The sequence below is a fragment of the Chiroxiphia lanceolata genome, chromosome 15, assembly GCF_009829145.1.
Source record: "Chiroxiphia lanceolata isolate bChiLan1 chromosome 15, bChiLan1.pri, whole genome shotgun sequence".
Taxonomy (NCBI): Eukaryota; Metazoa; Chordata; class Aves; order Passeriformes; family Pipridae; genus Chiroxiphia; species Chiroxiphia lanceolata.
Genome location: NC_045651.1, coordinates 8,633,458 through 8,648,203, shown reverse-complemented (window position 1 = coordinate 8,648,203; position 14,746 = coordinate 8,633,458). Strand labels below are relative to the sequence as shown.

Sequence of the window (14,746 nt, the reverse complement as noted above, 5' to 3'; positions counted from 1 at the left end):
GGGATGCTCTGTTCTCTTTTCCGTCGCTCTCAAACTTGATGGATGCAGGTGAGCAGCTTTAATCCTGACCCACAGTGTTGCTGGTCCTCAGTCCAGTGAAGCATTTAAACACCTGACAGGAGAGCACATAAACCCATTTGACTTCAGTTCACCCACTCATGCAAACTGCAGGATGTGCTTGGCTTAGGGCTCCACACTCTGGTGTTTCCCCTTTTGTGCCATGAGACTCAGTAGCTGCTGCTGGAGATCCTGACTGAGAACACCTGGGAAGGTGAGTGAGTGGCTGCTCTGAGGACTCAAATCTTGTCAGAAAGAGCTACAACTGCTTGCTCCATGAAGAGACATCAGGCCACCTATATATAAATTCAGCATTAAAGCTGGAGGATATACTTATGAGTAGATACTACTAGTGTCTACTATTAGTAGATACCAGTAATGTCCAGAAAGCTCACAGTAATATGGAGGAGAAAATGAAGGCAAAACACAATTGTTTCAGGAATCCTTTAACTACCAGTTTTGAAATGACCCATCTCAGCTCCACCTGGACCAGCTTCATCCCCTTTGTCCTCTGTTGTGCAAGTCTGAGAAATTCCAAACTATGGCAAGGTGTTTCTTCATGGATTTGATATGTTTTACTCTTAATGTTATTCTTTCTCCGTCTTTCAGTTACTATAGTGATGGACAAACACATGAGCAAACACGAGGCCTGACAGCCTGGGAGGGTGTGTTTGCCTGCAATGGCTGAAACACCACCAATTTTTTGATAATTCAACTGAAAAATCTTTGCCCAAAGCCCACAGATCTTAGAGAAACGGGTCCTATCAAACAAGTTGATAATAAGATGTGTTTAATATACTTTTCTTTTTTTGAAACTTGATAAACTTGATGTATTTTGTCAGCAAGCAACATATATTGCAGTTCTGTGAGTGCTCTCATTCCTCCTCCATCTACACACCATTGGAGATGTCCCTTTTCCAGGTGCAAGGACTTTGGTTGTGGTTAAAGAGGATGGAATGAATAGCTACAAACCAAATTACTTCTCTTGTGTGTACTCTGGATCACCCTGTTCCACTGCAGTTCTGCTCTGACAAATCCCAGCCTGAAGATTTTGCAGTGGCATCCCTCAGAGTGACCCCCAAAGCCCCAGAGGTGTTGTATGAGTGCAGAAATCTGCCTGAATCCATGACATGGAACTCACTCAACAGACTCAGCCTCTTGGAGTCAAATCTGCCCACATTTGCAGCCAGAAGCTACATCAGGATGGAAAGGCCAAGCTGAAGAGCTTTGCCCTGTGAGTTGGGTTTCAGTTTGTGAATTACCCATCCCCGCAGTGGCTTTTGGGCACAGCATGGAGCCCAAACTCTGACAGAGAGGGAGGGAGGACCCAAGACTCACATGGACCTGGAGGTGCTGGTGATCAAGGGAATCCAGCAAGACCCTGGAGCTGAAGCTGAATCTGAGTGCTGGGGGTTGGAAAAATATCCCTGCATTTCCAAAAGCAGGGCTGGACAGAAACTCTCCCTGCAGCTTTGAGTACCAAGCCTCATGTTTACGTGGGACGTTCACAGGCACCTTCCAAAGGAGAAGTGGCACGAAGGCACTGTAGTTTGACACCCCAGACCCCCAAAATGCAGGTCTAGAAGTGAAAGGTGAGCATACCTGGAGATGGAGCTGCTCAGATCCCGTGTTTATGCTCAGTCTAATATTGCAATGGGTATTTACAAAATCTAGATAATGAGCTGGTTGTAGTGTCCTCCTCTGGCAAGACTGAGGTTTATTAGGGGTCTCAGGGCCAGATTTCAGCTGCCAAAGCTCTAATAGTGTCAAAGGGGCTGGGCTGACACTGCAAGTGAAAAAGCACTTGCAGTATGTTTGGAAATATTGCCAATGTCGTGGGGTTTTTTTGTTTGTTTGTTTGTTGTTGTTGGTTTTTTTTTTTGGTTTTGGTTTTTTTTTCTTTTTTTTTTTTTTTTTAGAAATACATTGAAAGAAATTTGCCAAAAACCCCTCAGGTCTTTAAAAATTGGTCCTATCAAACAAGTTGATAATAAGATGGGCTTGCTCCACTTCCCTTGTGCACAAGAGCAAAACCACCGATCCCTGAAGTTGCTTTGAGAGCGGGAGAGCAAACCGTCAGTATTTGCCGGGGTGAAGGAAGATGTGCCCTACCCGCAGCGCTCACATGAAACCTGGGGGACACGGGCCGGGGGAGAAGCGAAGGGATTCGGCTGCCGGGGGGACGGACCCGACTTTCCCCAGGCGGGGCGGGGAGGGGGCCGGGCATCCCCCTCTCTCCGCGCGGGGCGGGCCGGGGGCGGGCGCTGCCCGCGGCCGCGGAGCGCCGGGGCGGGAGCGCAGCCCCGCACCTGGGCACGGAACCGCCACAGCCCCGCACCTGGGCAGCACTCACCTGAGCCCCGCACCCGGGCAGGATTCACCTCGGCTCCGCACCCGGGCAGGAACCATCACAGCCCCGCACCCGGGCAGGACCCGGCGCAGCCCCGCGGGCGGACAGAGCGGACCCCGCGTCCTGCCCCGCCGCCGCGATGAGGAGCCGCGCCGGGGGAACCGCGTCGGGCGCCGCGGGGCTCTGGCCCGGCCATGGTAAGGAGGAGGGGGAGCAGGAGGCAAGAGGGGGCAAAACGGGGGCTCCGCTGAGATCGGTGACAAACTCGACCGGGCTCCGCTCCGGTGCGGGTTCGCCGTCCGTGTGCGCCCATGGGCATCGCCCCGGGGCTGCGCGGGGGGCGCGGGTGCGGGTGTAGTGCCCGGCATCCCGCGGGTGCGGGCGTGCGGCGGCGCCGGAGCCTGTGGGTGCCCTTGGAGGCAGCCGGAGGGAAGGTTGGTGCGGGCGTGATGTACAGACAGGTACGGGTGGAGCGGTTTTGTGCGGGTGTGAGCGAGCAGCATCTGCGACCGTCGGCTGCGGTGCCGCTGAGCTGCGCGACTCGGCGAAGCGCTGGAATGATCAGTACTGACCCGCAGGAAGGAGAGAAACGTGATTGCAGCTGGGAGGGTGGCATGGGGAAAGTCACCGGGCGGAGAGGCTCGTCGGGCTCTGCAGGAGTAGGAAACTTTGCTTAAGTGAGGATGAATGGCTGTCCCTGGAAGCGTTCAAAAAACAGTGTAGATGTGGCACTTGGGGAAGATGGTTAGTGGCCTTGGCAGTGCTGGGGGAATGGTTGGACTCGATGATCTTAGAGGTCTTTTCCAACCTTAGCAATTCTATGATGATGGAAGGTGTTTTCCAGGACTAGAGCTATGGGGATTCAGGCAGCTCTGTTCTCTGACGCTTGTGTCCCAGCGTCCATAGTGCAAAGCCTTCCGGTCATATCCGAGCTCTCCAAGCTCTGTATCCGTTCCAAGCTCGCTGAGGTCAAGCATTTTGTTGCTGCTGAACCTTGCTCAGACTTACTCCAAAGCTGAGGGAAGTTTGCAGGAGTCCAGCTCATGTCTATGTGCTTTGATTCAGATGCTGGGAGTGGAGCAAGTTTGTGGATCCGACGGCAGGAGAGACAGAGATGTGTCTGTGAGTGAGAAACTAGTGTCACTTCCTCAAACCCCTGAGGCATCTTTCCTTGCTCCAAAACAAACTTCACACAAGGAAACTTGGTGGGAGAGTGAGTAATTAAACCATTACACAGCTGCAGTTTCTGCTGCTTCAGGGAGGCAAGGAAGGAGTCAGGTCCTGGTTTGCCAGGTTTAAGCTCCTAGACAGTGGTGGTAGTTGGCTGGGACTGCACTTTGATGTGTGTGATGTCATTATGACTTCATTTCTTCTTAAAAATAAAATACTTTTCTTTTAATGGGAGTATTTCCATGTGTGTCTTGAAGGAGAACCATTTTCTCTGATCCCTGTTGCTGCAGTTGACTGTTTTCACTTGGCAATGGCAAGGTGGAGTTTTTTTAGAAGATTACTTGGATTTTGTCATTGTAGCAGGGGACAATGGATAGCCTGGCTGAGGTCAGTCTCTGGGGAGATATCTTGGGCTGTACAGCAGTCTGTGCAGCACTACTCTTTGAGGGAAGAGCAGTAGTGCAGGAGACATAGGTTCCTCCACCCCTGCTCCCAGGCAATGGGGACCCCGGGACCCTGTGTCGTTCCCACCAGGAAGGGGGACTGCTGTGATGAGTAAGGAGCAGCAGCAGCATTCCTCTCCTCTGAAGAGATCTTCACTGCTGCTTTTTTCCTCTCCCAGCCTGACCTTGGCACTGTCAGCACTGTCCAATAATGCCGTTGAAAAACAAACATATGAGTCAACCTGTGTGCTTGCTTAAATACTAAGTACTTATACACCAAGGTATGTTTAACTTATTTCCTTAAACAGGCTCTGACTGGGGATAGACATAAATACTTTAGTTTCCTCGGGACTTTGTAAACATTGATTTAAAAGTGAGAGGAGCAAGTGCTCTGACAGTGCTTCTTGGCTCATTAAAGCCTTCTAGGAAGTCTCCAAATCGTACATGCAGCTCCTCTGCACCAACTGTGTTCCTGTGAGTACCATCAGTGGTTCTCCCCCACCTCCTCCTCCCAGTCCTCTGGAGCCAGCTGGCATGTCTTGAGTTTTCCCCGTTTGCTCCCCTTTTCCAGGTATTTCCTATCTCCAGGAAATCTGGAGACAGGCAGAACAAAGAACAAGTGCCTGCCAGCATAAGTCTAAGCCCTTTGGGTGACAACTGTCTAGACCTGGTGGAAGGGGTTGCCAGGTGAATGCAGGGGAGATAGAGCTTGACATGAGACAGAGCAGGCAGAGGCTGTGTTATGAGCGGGGCTGAAGAGGAGGAACTGGAAATTCCTCACCTCTCCTGTAAGGACATCTCAGGTCTGTCCTGCTTTCCACACTCCTCTGCTCCTGGAAACAGCAAGACACAGTGCCTGGGGGATGTGGAGGGCAGGGTGAGGACCACAGTGTCCTTTGTGGGGACTGACTGTGCTTCCTGCTGACTCCCACACTGTAGAAGGAGCAAACGAAGGGTGTGGAATGTGTGCCAAGAAGGTGCGAGGAGGCAACGTATTCCCTTGCACATCCGACTGTCACACTGCACAATATGGAAATATTTCTTGTGGGTTTGTGTTTGAAACCACAGCTGTCATTTGAGGGAAAAGCAGGAAAGTGCCGTCCTTCCAACACTTGCTGGTGTGCAGGAACAGAGAAGCAGGGTAGGGTTTAGGGCTGCTCTGTGCTTGGGTTGGTTCACAGAGGCACGAGTAGAAGTGATCTGAGTCATTTCACTGAGGAGCCACGCTGGTTTCAGCTGCCTGGGGATTTAGCACAAGGGCTCAAGTTGTGTCAGGGGAGGTACAAGTTGGACACCAGGAGGAATTCCTGCACAGAAAAGGATGTCAAGCATTGGAAGGGGCTGCCCAGGGAGGTGGTGGAGTCACCATCCCTGGAGGTGTTCAAGGAACGACTGGACGTGGCACTCAGTGCTCTGGTCTGGTTGACAAGGTTGGACTTGACTATCTTGGAGGTTTCTCCCAAACTAAATGATTCTGTGATTCTTTGATTCTATGACTGTAGTGCACATTGGTATAAATAGTGAGAACTCTGTGGCCGAACATCGGGGATGACGGTGTGCCAAGTCGATAGAGCTCCTGTGTCAGGGTATGATGATCACTAAGTTCCTGAGGGTTAAAGAAAATCTTCCCTCATGGGAAAACTACTCATTAATTATCCACTTAGGGCTTCCCCAGCCCATTTGCTGAAAAAGACAGTAGTGAGTGTCAAGTTAGAGACCATCTTCTGTTCTGATGTTGTCATTCCTGTGCTTCATTCCTCACATAACCTCTCAAAACCAATTTCCAAATCTAAAAAGACCCATACACCAAATTAAATGGTATTGATGTTTCTTTGTTGGCCTGGTTGGTTGCTCTAGGAAGCCGAATTTGTTTTACACTGACTGTAAGGTTGCTGAGTAGCAGGGGAACCTTTTCTACTTGCCCTGCACTGAGCCCTAAAATTTTCACCCTCAGCCAGTGATGGCAACTGCTACCTTCAGGCCTGAACTTGTGGTCTGCACTTGCCCTCAGCTGTTGTAACACATCATTCCCACACTGATCTTGCCATGAATGAATGAGCTCTAGGGTGGGAAAGCAGGGCAGTTCCTTCAGGTCTCCAGAGGACTGAATGCCAGCGTATTTTCTGCTCCTGTCTCCTGTGTGTAGGTAGGAATAAAGCCATAGGAAAGGTAAAATGCACATGTAGCTTAGGGCCAGCTGTGTGTGTGGGCACATGTGGCTGCAGGTATTTGTCGGGGCAGGTGGCATTTAGTTGTGAAGAACCTTGATGTGATGCAGTTTATGGGCAAGAGGGGGACAGGGCTTCATGGCTTTTGCATTTAGCCTCCTTGCACTTCTGTTTCCTGGGATTCCCTGCTGCATTGTTCTGTGGGCTGCTGTTATTCTGAAGGAGCTGGTGGTTGTCAGCATGATCTAACCTATGCCTCAGCTGGGGCAGAGTGTGGATTACCTCCCACTGGAGCCTTGATGATGAGGTCAGGAGATGGGAGAGGGATGAGCCAGATGCTTGTTCTCTCAGCTAACATGAAACCAAACCCAGTATTTTCGAAGCAACTGACTTTAATCTGGTCTTGTTGTGTAATTCCATTTATTAGAACAAATAATCTAATTCGGGCCCCCCTCAACCCCGATGTGTTCGAGTGGCTGCAGACACGGGGGTTACAGGGAGAGACACAGCCAGCAGTGCACAGGGGAAAACAAATGACTCTGTAGGAAGGCAAATGGAACTTTGGCAATTTTATGTGATTAGGGAAACAATTAGAGAAAATAGCTGGAGGTGCATTTGCCCAGTGGATTCATGTGCTGGTGGAGATGGGTGGTGTGGTGGTAGTTGCTCTCCAGGGTGAGAGTTATCTCTGAGCACAGGGCACGGTGGTGTCATGGTGCAGCAAAAGCTCAGCTGAGTCCTGTCACTGGACTGGGAGGGGGAGATAAGGGTGAAAAGCTGCTTTCTCCCCTCTCCCCATGCACAGGGGATGCTGAGGTGTTATTCCCATGTCCTGGTGCAGATAGGAGGGTTTGCTTATTCACAGATGGGTTTTACAGAGCCATGACTTGGTATTGTCTAATGCAGCAGGGGTTGAGTCTGGACCTGTTGCACAAAGTTGAGCAGGGAGATCATTTTCCTCTGTATTCTCCCCTTTGCTCCCAAGATGCCTGGATCTGTATTTCACAGAGCTGAGGCAGCAGTTCAGAGCCCTGCCTTCTGTGTATCTCATCCCCACCTACTCCACCTTGCCCTCATCCCTTCCATCTGTAGAGGTTCTCACCCCCACAGTATTGTTCAAAGTCAGTGAGTTTACGTAGGCTCGACGCCTCTGACAATCAGGCCTGCATGGTCCCTCTCACACCCATTCCCACTGCCCCCCACGCTGCCACTGCCTTCTTTCCTAACTTGGTTCCTGCCTTCTGGTCCTGGCTGGGTGAGAGCCGAGTTCCACCACGCACTGTGGAGCCGAACCCGTGTCGGTGGCTCCGTTCAGCAGCGGCTGTGACTCAACTTATAGCACAGGCACAGGGCTGCTGCTGGGGACAGCACAGCAGCAGGGTCAGGGCTCTGTCCCAGCCCAGGGCCAGCGTGGGGTGAGGGCAGGGCACCCGCTCATCCGTCTGCTCGGAATCACGTTGCCGTGAGGGTTGTTATTTCCTTTGACTTCCACCCCCCCCCCCCGCCTTTGGTTTGAGATGGCACATACAAGTTCTGCCCTTATTATAGTTCCCATGGAGACAGATTGGATGCCGTACATTAAAGGGGGGTGAGGCACAGTCATCTCTTGCCTGGGCCAGCAGCTCCCCCCATTCATCTGCACAGCATCTTTCCCAGTGGGAACCCAGGCGCGGGTCCCTTTGTCTTGTGAAACCCTAAACCACGTCTCTCCTCTGTTTGTCTGTGGAGTGTCTGACTGTGCCTGCTGTTGGGCTCTGGGGATACCTGTGCTGTGGATAGTCCTGCCTGAGGGACTTTCCACCTTTATGCTTGAAAGTCCTCCAAATGAGTAATATTTGTCATTTTCGCATTCACCATCTAAGCAGCCACTCTCAGAGCATCCAGGAAAACTCGCAATACCATCTTCAAGCAGAGAAGGGTTAATTTGGACTGATGAATTCATCTATTTTATGGTGTGCCATGGCTGCTTTAATGTGAAAAAGGTCACAGGTGCCACCACTAAAGCCTTTCTCAGAGGTCTCCCTGAGAGGACTTGAAGGATGTGGCTGAACATTTGGATGCAGGAAATGAACTCTTCCATGCATGAGTCCTTCCTCACTGGAGAAGTTGTTGAGGTGTCCTGGCTCTTGTGTGGCACCTCAGCTGAACAAGAGTGTCTATAGCTGGCACTTGGTAGTGAAGTGATTGGCAAGGTGAGATCAAGGCTGGTTTCATATGGACCAGAAAATTTTGAGGAGAATGTTTGTGGTGATCTGTCTCTTTTATGGTGGCCATGACTGCTTTAACATCAGTGAAGTCAAAGCTGCCATCACTAAAGCTCTTCTCAGAGGTCAGTCTGAGAGACCTGGAAGGCTGCAGCTGATTTTAGATGAGCCAAAGCAGTGGAACATTCTTCCTTTTCATAGGCCCTCCATGGGCTTGTTACAAAAACATGTTTGTCCCTAACAGGAAAACCTGCCAAGCAAAATTTTTATCATTCAGCAGAGAAAGGAAAAAAGAAATAAAACAGAAACCCAAAACCAGTCAACACTGTCCCCAGAAAAATAAGGGAAGGTTGTAGCAATGAATATAAATTAGGAGTTGGAACATGTAGGTGTCTGATAAGGGAAGCTAAAGGAATCAGTGAAATAGTAATGAGCAGGAGGGTTAAGGATGAAGGGAAAGCATCTTCCAAGGACATTAGGGATCAACAGAATGTTATGTTCAGAGTAACTGCTTTACTGGGTTCCAATGGTAGAGGCAGAGCAGCAAAAGACAGAGTTAAACTCAACTCCAGCGTAAAGGTTATTCTCCAAATCTCCCTGGTGAGAAGTACCATCTGCCATTGCTATCACCAGACTTCCAGGTGAGAAAAAGTACTGGCCATGTATTCAGGGGACAAAATTGTCATTATTAGAATACCTTGATCTTAACCTAGTGCATTTTTACTCAGTACACTTTACTGAAGGCAGCAATGTCATTATTTCATCCTTTTACACAGAGTGCTGAGAGAAGAGAGGATTTATCTAAATCAGTGTCTGTGATAGGACCAGGTATAACCCCCTGTTCTGCAGAGCCCCAGCTGCTTGTCTGTGCTTTAACTGTGTCCATGGCACAGGTCATGTGCCCTGTGTTACTGTGGCACTGATTTGTGCCAGTGAAAGGAGACTCATGTGGAAAAACAGATTCCACAGTTGAAAATCTAGCCCACCCTGAAGCTGACAGTAATATTATCACTTATTTAATCTGTGTATTTTTAAAGCCAGAAAAGGGCTTCTCTGATTGTCTCATCTGCTCTCCTAGCTACAGAAGAAAGACACAGACAAAAGAAAAACCATAGCTTCATGATCAATTCCAGAAATATCAGATGGGGAATAATAAAAAAGAAATAAGCCAGTTGTTTTCTTTAATAATGAAAGAAGACAAAAAAATACCCACAAATCCTGTTTAAATCCTCACTTGACTGTGCGGATTTGGAAGGTTTGGAAGGACAAAATAAAAGGAAATTATTCCAGGCAGTGGTTTGACCCCCTCAATGGGGGATGATGGCTGCTGGAGACATGACCTTCATGCCACAGGAGGATATCTCAGGTCTGTCCTGCTTGAACTTAGGTAAATAACTGGTGTCCTGCTACTGCCAGTGAGAAGAAATAGAACTTTGGTGCTTCAGTTTCTTGCTTGAAATGTGGCAGGAAGAGCAAAGTAGCTCTCTGGGAGTGGTGGGAGCTGCTTGTCCTGCAAGGACTCTGATGTGCACAACCTTCATGCCTGGAGGGGCAGAAGAGGGATGAAGTCAGAGGCTGAACAGGGCAGGTGACCGAATATTTGGGGTTTGTAGTGCCCTTCTTAATTTCAGGAGATTTCTAGGAAAAGAAAAGTGGCTTAGGATTTTTTGAGAAGGGAAAATACAGTCAGCACTCCATGGGACTGTACAAGAGAGTCTTTAGGGCTGGATTTGCTTGTGATGTGCAATGCTGTGGGTCTGGATGTCGCCCCTCTGCCCTCATGCTGAGGAGAGCAGGTGAGAATTCAAAAGTAAAACATGACCTGTGGCAAGCACGTAAGAGCCAGTTGCTGCTGGTGGATGATGAAGTTCCCTTTCCCTCCTCCTCTTTACCTTCATCCACTTTCCATTCTGGAGTTATCCATGTTCTTGGGTCTGACTTTCAGGTCATGCAGCACATGGACCCGCTCTGAGAGACTCAGGGAATTCAGCATCTGCAGCTTCCATAATCTTTCAACAGGAACCAGGCTAAATAATCCAGCCTGTCTTGTACCATAGGGGCATGTCAGAGAAGTGCAGAGTAAGCATCTTGTTGCTGGTATAAGTTTAGGAGCCTTGTTGGTCAGCGGAAAATCACAGGAACCGATAAAAGTTAATTGCAAAGATGCCTTTTATGAGTGCCCGATTTTCCACGTGCTCTGCTTGGCTGCGTTATTTTATCGATTGGATCCCTTCTATTACAGCTCATGGAAGAAAACAACCAGCCCTTCTGCACTTCTGTTTACATTTAATAAAATACAGCAAGCGAAACTTGCGCTGCGATGATTAAAACACAACCAGGAAAGCTGGGAATTGGAGGAAGAGGGGGATTTCCTCTCTTCTGCCCATTAAGTTCAGGATTTCCCTGATCCATTGAATAACCATTACCACTGGAGGAAGTAACTGCTGAAAGAGAGGAGAGAGCTGGGTTCTTCATGAGACACCACCCCGTGTCAGACTTGGGGGTGACAGTCTGTTGTGAAGTCAGGGCAATGTGAGCAAAAATATCTGTGAAGGTGGAAGTGCAAGGGAAATTCTTAGAGAAGAAAAGCATGTGAGCCAGACAGCACGGAAGGGTGAGGGAAAGGCTTGGGGCAGATGAAGGGTTACCAGGAGCCAAGCATTCCTGCTGTTTCCCAGTCAGTTCCTATCTTTTCCACTACCACATTCCTCTTCTTTAGCAAACATCTGATCCTTCACTACTCTTTGGACCCCCAGACATTTATTATTACAGCTTTTGTTTATTTAAAAACAAACACACAGAAAATTAACAACGAGAGCCCAGATCAAGGATCCAAAAATGGGAACCCAGGAGAGACTGAAAACTCTAATCTTGGCACACAAACACATTTTTAGGTGATGAAGACTTAACAAAGCCCAGCTAAAAGCAACAAGAGCAGGAAAAGCACCCCAAAGATGTCTGCAAAGAGAAATGGCAAACACAGTGGCACTGATTACCATCCTTCACTGGAGCTCAAACCCCAGACCAAACAGTGCCAGGCTGGAATGCTGTGGCACAGCTGGCACTGCACGAGGCAGCTCACGGCAAGACATCCCAGTCATACATCCAGGCTTCATATAAATACAGACAGTTTTCCTAAATAGATTTTAAGATCACGTTGCCTCAGGGAGTCTGCGGAGCATTCCCTAACACGAGGCAGGGCTTTCCTCTGGGAAATCAATAGTGTCTGCAGAAATCTGTCACTTCCACTGGTGTGTTGGCTGTACAATGGCCTCTACCGTGGGATCCACTCTGCTGGAATTCAGCCATCGACCATGAAAATTTGCAGGAAGGCTCTTGGTGACAAGTTTTCACAACCCAGTTGCAGAGACATTCAGTGTCCAACATCAGAAACTGGGTGCAGAGGGTCTGCTTCCTCCCGGTGGGAGTCAAGCTTATCCCACCCGAATGCCCACATCTCCTGAGTTGTTAGGAAGATGGATCAAGTGCAAAACAGGAAAGATGGAGAGAGACTAATTACAAGGGCCTGGAGTGACATGACAAGGGCGAATGGGTTCAAACTGACCGAGAGTAGGTTTGGATTAGATATTAGGAAGAAATTCCAGAGAAGCTGTGGCTGCCCCATCCCTGGAAGTGTTCAAGGCCAGATTGGATGGGGCTCTGAGCAACCTGGTCTAGTGGAAGGTGTCTCTGCCCATGGCAGGGGGGTGGAACTGGATGATCTTTAAGGTCCCTTCCAACCCAAACTATTTTGTGGTTCTGTGATCGGTGAGGAAGGTATTGCGTGGGAAAGGACATGGATGTTATACACAGGAAACAGTGAATCAACAAACCCCACCAACTAATGCTGAAAAGGAGCAAATACAGCAGCTGTGCTTATACAGGGGAGTGTGATGTGGAAGGCAGGGGATGGAGTCCTTCTTCTCTGTGCTCTTTTCAGGTTTGGTAATTGCACTTAAGGAAAGCCATGGGAGAGATCAGGGAGCGCTCTCAGGAATCAGCAGGAGGGAGGAGCAGAGCTGGGCAGGCTGGGCTCTGTGTCAGTGACAGTGTGGCCAGGGCTGATTCGTGGTGCAGCTCTTCAGATGCAGCAGCAACTTCAGAAAGGAGAGTAATAAATAGATTTCGGAGTCTGCAGGGGTTAGGAAAAGAAATCACAGCAATAAAATGCAGCAAGAAAGATTTAGGATAGACCCTAGAAAAATCCCTACATGTACTTCCCCTGGGAGACTGCATAAAGAGAATGTGGAATCTCCATCTCCAAATGTCATCAACAGCAGGTTAAAATATAGTTGGGTCTGATGAAACAGCTCCTCAGGGTCTCTGCCAGCTCTTTTTCTCCATCTGATTTTTTCTCTTCATGGCCTAAGAATCTGTTTTACAGTCTGAAAAAAAATTGGGAGCTGAAACAACTAAATGACAGATCTAACAGATTTTCTTGGTAGAGGGTTGTTTTTTTTTTAGGTGACAAATGGAAACTTCCCGTGGGAAAAGTCTGATTTCAGTGTAATCTGATTTTTCTGTGAAAAAGTGAAGATCACAAAGAAAACTTGTTTACTGCCTGGATTTGCTGCCTTGATGGTGTTCAGAGGTTTTATTGGATTTGCAAAGTTGGTGCTGACGAAAGAATTTGATGCCGTTTTCTGTTAGGATGTTCTTCCTTCAGATCAAAAGCACGGTTAAATGTAATAAACCAAAGGTACAGATAACAGGGGAGGAGATTGTCTCAGTCCAGCGTTTCCTGCTTCCCTGTAATCAGCCACTTCATGCTTGTTGCCACTGCTGTTTTTGAAAGGTATGTTGTAAGCACAGGTACTCCTGCCCTCTTCCCGAGTGCATCCAGGATGCACATCCAGATATTTCTTGGTTTCCTGGCATCTTCCCCCTTCCTGTGAACCCAGACCTACCTGTTAGGTAGAGAAACAAGGACAACCTCAGCACATGACAAGGGTTAATCTGAAGGGAGCTGATAAAAGAGATGGAGACAGACTAATTGCAAGGGCCTGGAGTGACAGGACAAGGGGGAATGGCTTCACACTGACAGAGAGTAGGCTTAGATTAGATGTTAGGAAAAAATTCTTTCCTGTGAGGGTGGGGAGGCCCTGGCACAGGTTGCCCAGAGAGGCTGTGGCTGCCCCATCCCTGGAAGTGTTCAAGGCCAGGTTGGACAGGGCTTGGAGCAACCTGGGCTAAGTGGAAGGTGTTCTTGCCTGTGGCAGGGGGTTGGAACAGGATGAGCTTTAAGGTCCCTTCCCACTCCCAGTCTGGGATTCTGTGATTTGTGCTGCTCCTTTCCACAGTGGGCTTTGACAAAGCCATTCCTCATTCTGTGCTTAGCTGGCTTCAATCCCAAGGCAGGTGGAGCCACTGGCTCCTGTGGGAGCAGGCAACTGAGGAGAGCTGTGGGCTGCACTGCACATGGGACTGATGCAGGGAAAAGCTGGGGAGCAGAACCTGGGCACTGTCCCTTCATCCCAGAGAAATGCCATGACAAATTATTTTCCTTTTTCTATTTCCCTCTAATTTTTTACTTTATGTTCACCATCGTTCACTAAATGGGGGATTTTTAGAACACACCTCTAATTTCTATCCTTAGCAACATATGTGCAGATGTAAGGTTTTGAGCAGTCACCAATCACACCACTTACTGCTCATTGTGATGCCTCCACACTTTCCCTCCTCCCTCACCGTCCCAGAGTAATTAAGAGGAAATTCAGCTGCTGCCTGAATGGACACATTTTCAGCAATCTTCCTTAATTCTTTATTTACTGTAAAATAAGCAGGAAAAAAAATGCAACATCAGTTCCTCTTCCAGGGATGGATTAGTTCTCTCGTCACATCTCAGACTCTCTCCCTTGCCCTTTCCCAGCTCTATCCCAATTTCTGATGAGCTGTGATGAAAAGCAGTGGGGAAAACATCTGATTGCTGCCCATGAATTCCTCGAGTGAACACATTTCCGAGGTAACTAGTGTGACAAAAGCTGAGCTATTCTGGACCAGCCCTTGGAGCTGAGTGTCCCGTCCTGCATTAGACAAGGACTTGTACTAAGTGAGCTGAAACTTCACTTCTGGATCATTCATAGCAGGACCTGATGTCATTTCCTGCCAAGCAAAAAGAAAATTAAATGTCTGTTGCTTTCAATAAGGAAGGCTTTTAGCAATGGGAATAGAATATGGTGAAGAAGCAGAGGGACTGGCTGAAGCAGGAAGAAAGGATACTGGAGAGGGTGAAATGAGTTGGTGTCTGACCTGTACCTCCCTCTTTCAACAGAGCCTTGAACAACTGCTTCAGGAATAAAGTACTCTCTGCTGTGAGCACAGACATCAAAATCTGGCCTCACGGTGAGGGGATCT

The 14,746-nt window shown here is 48.7% G+C and overlaps 1 protein-coding gene across 3 annotated transcripts in view; it reads left to right on the top strand.

Annotated features, from left to right (window-relative positions):
- Positions 1 to 2,392: 2,392 nt before the first annotated feature.
- Positions 2,393 to 14,746, top strand: part of HTR4 (5-hydroxytryptamine receptor 4) — an 89,918-nt gene continuing 77,564 nt past the window's right edge. For all 3 annotated transcript variants that reach the window (XR_004359822.1, XM_032703282.1, XM_032703283.1), the window contains exon 1: positions 2,393 to 2,604. The gene's annotated coding sequence lies outside the window, so the exon portion shown is untranslated. The remainder of the gene's footprint in view (positions 2,605 to 14,746) is intronic.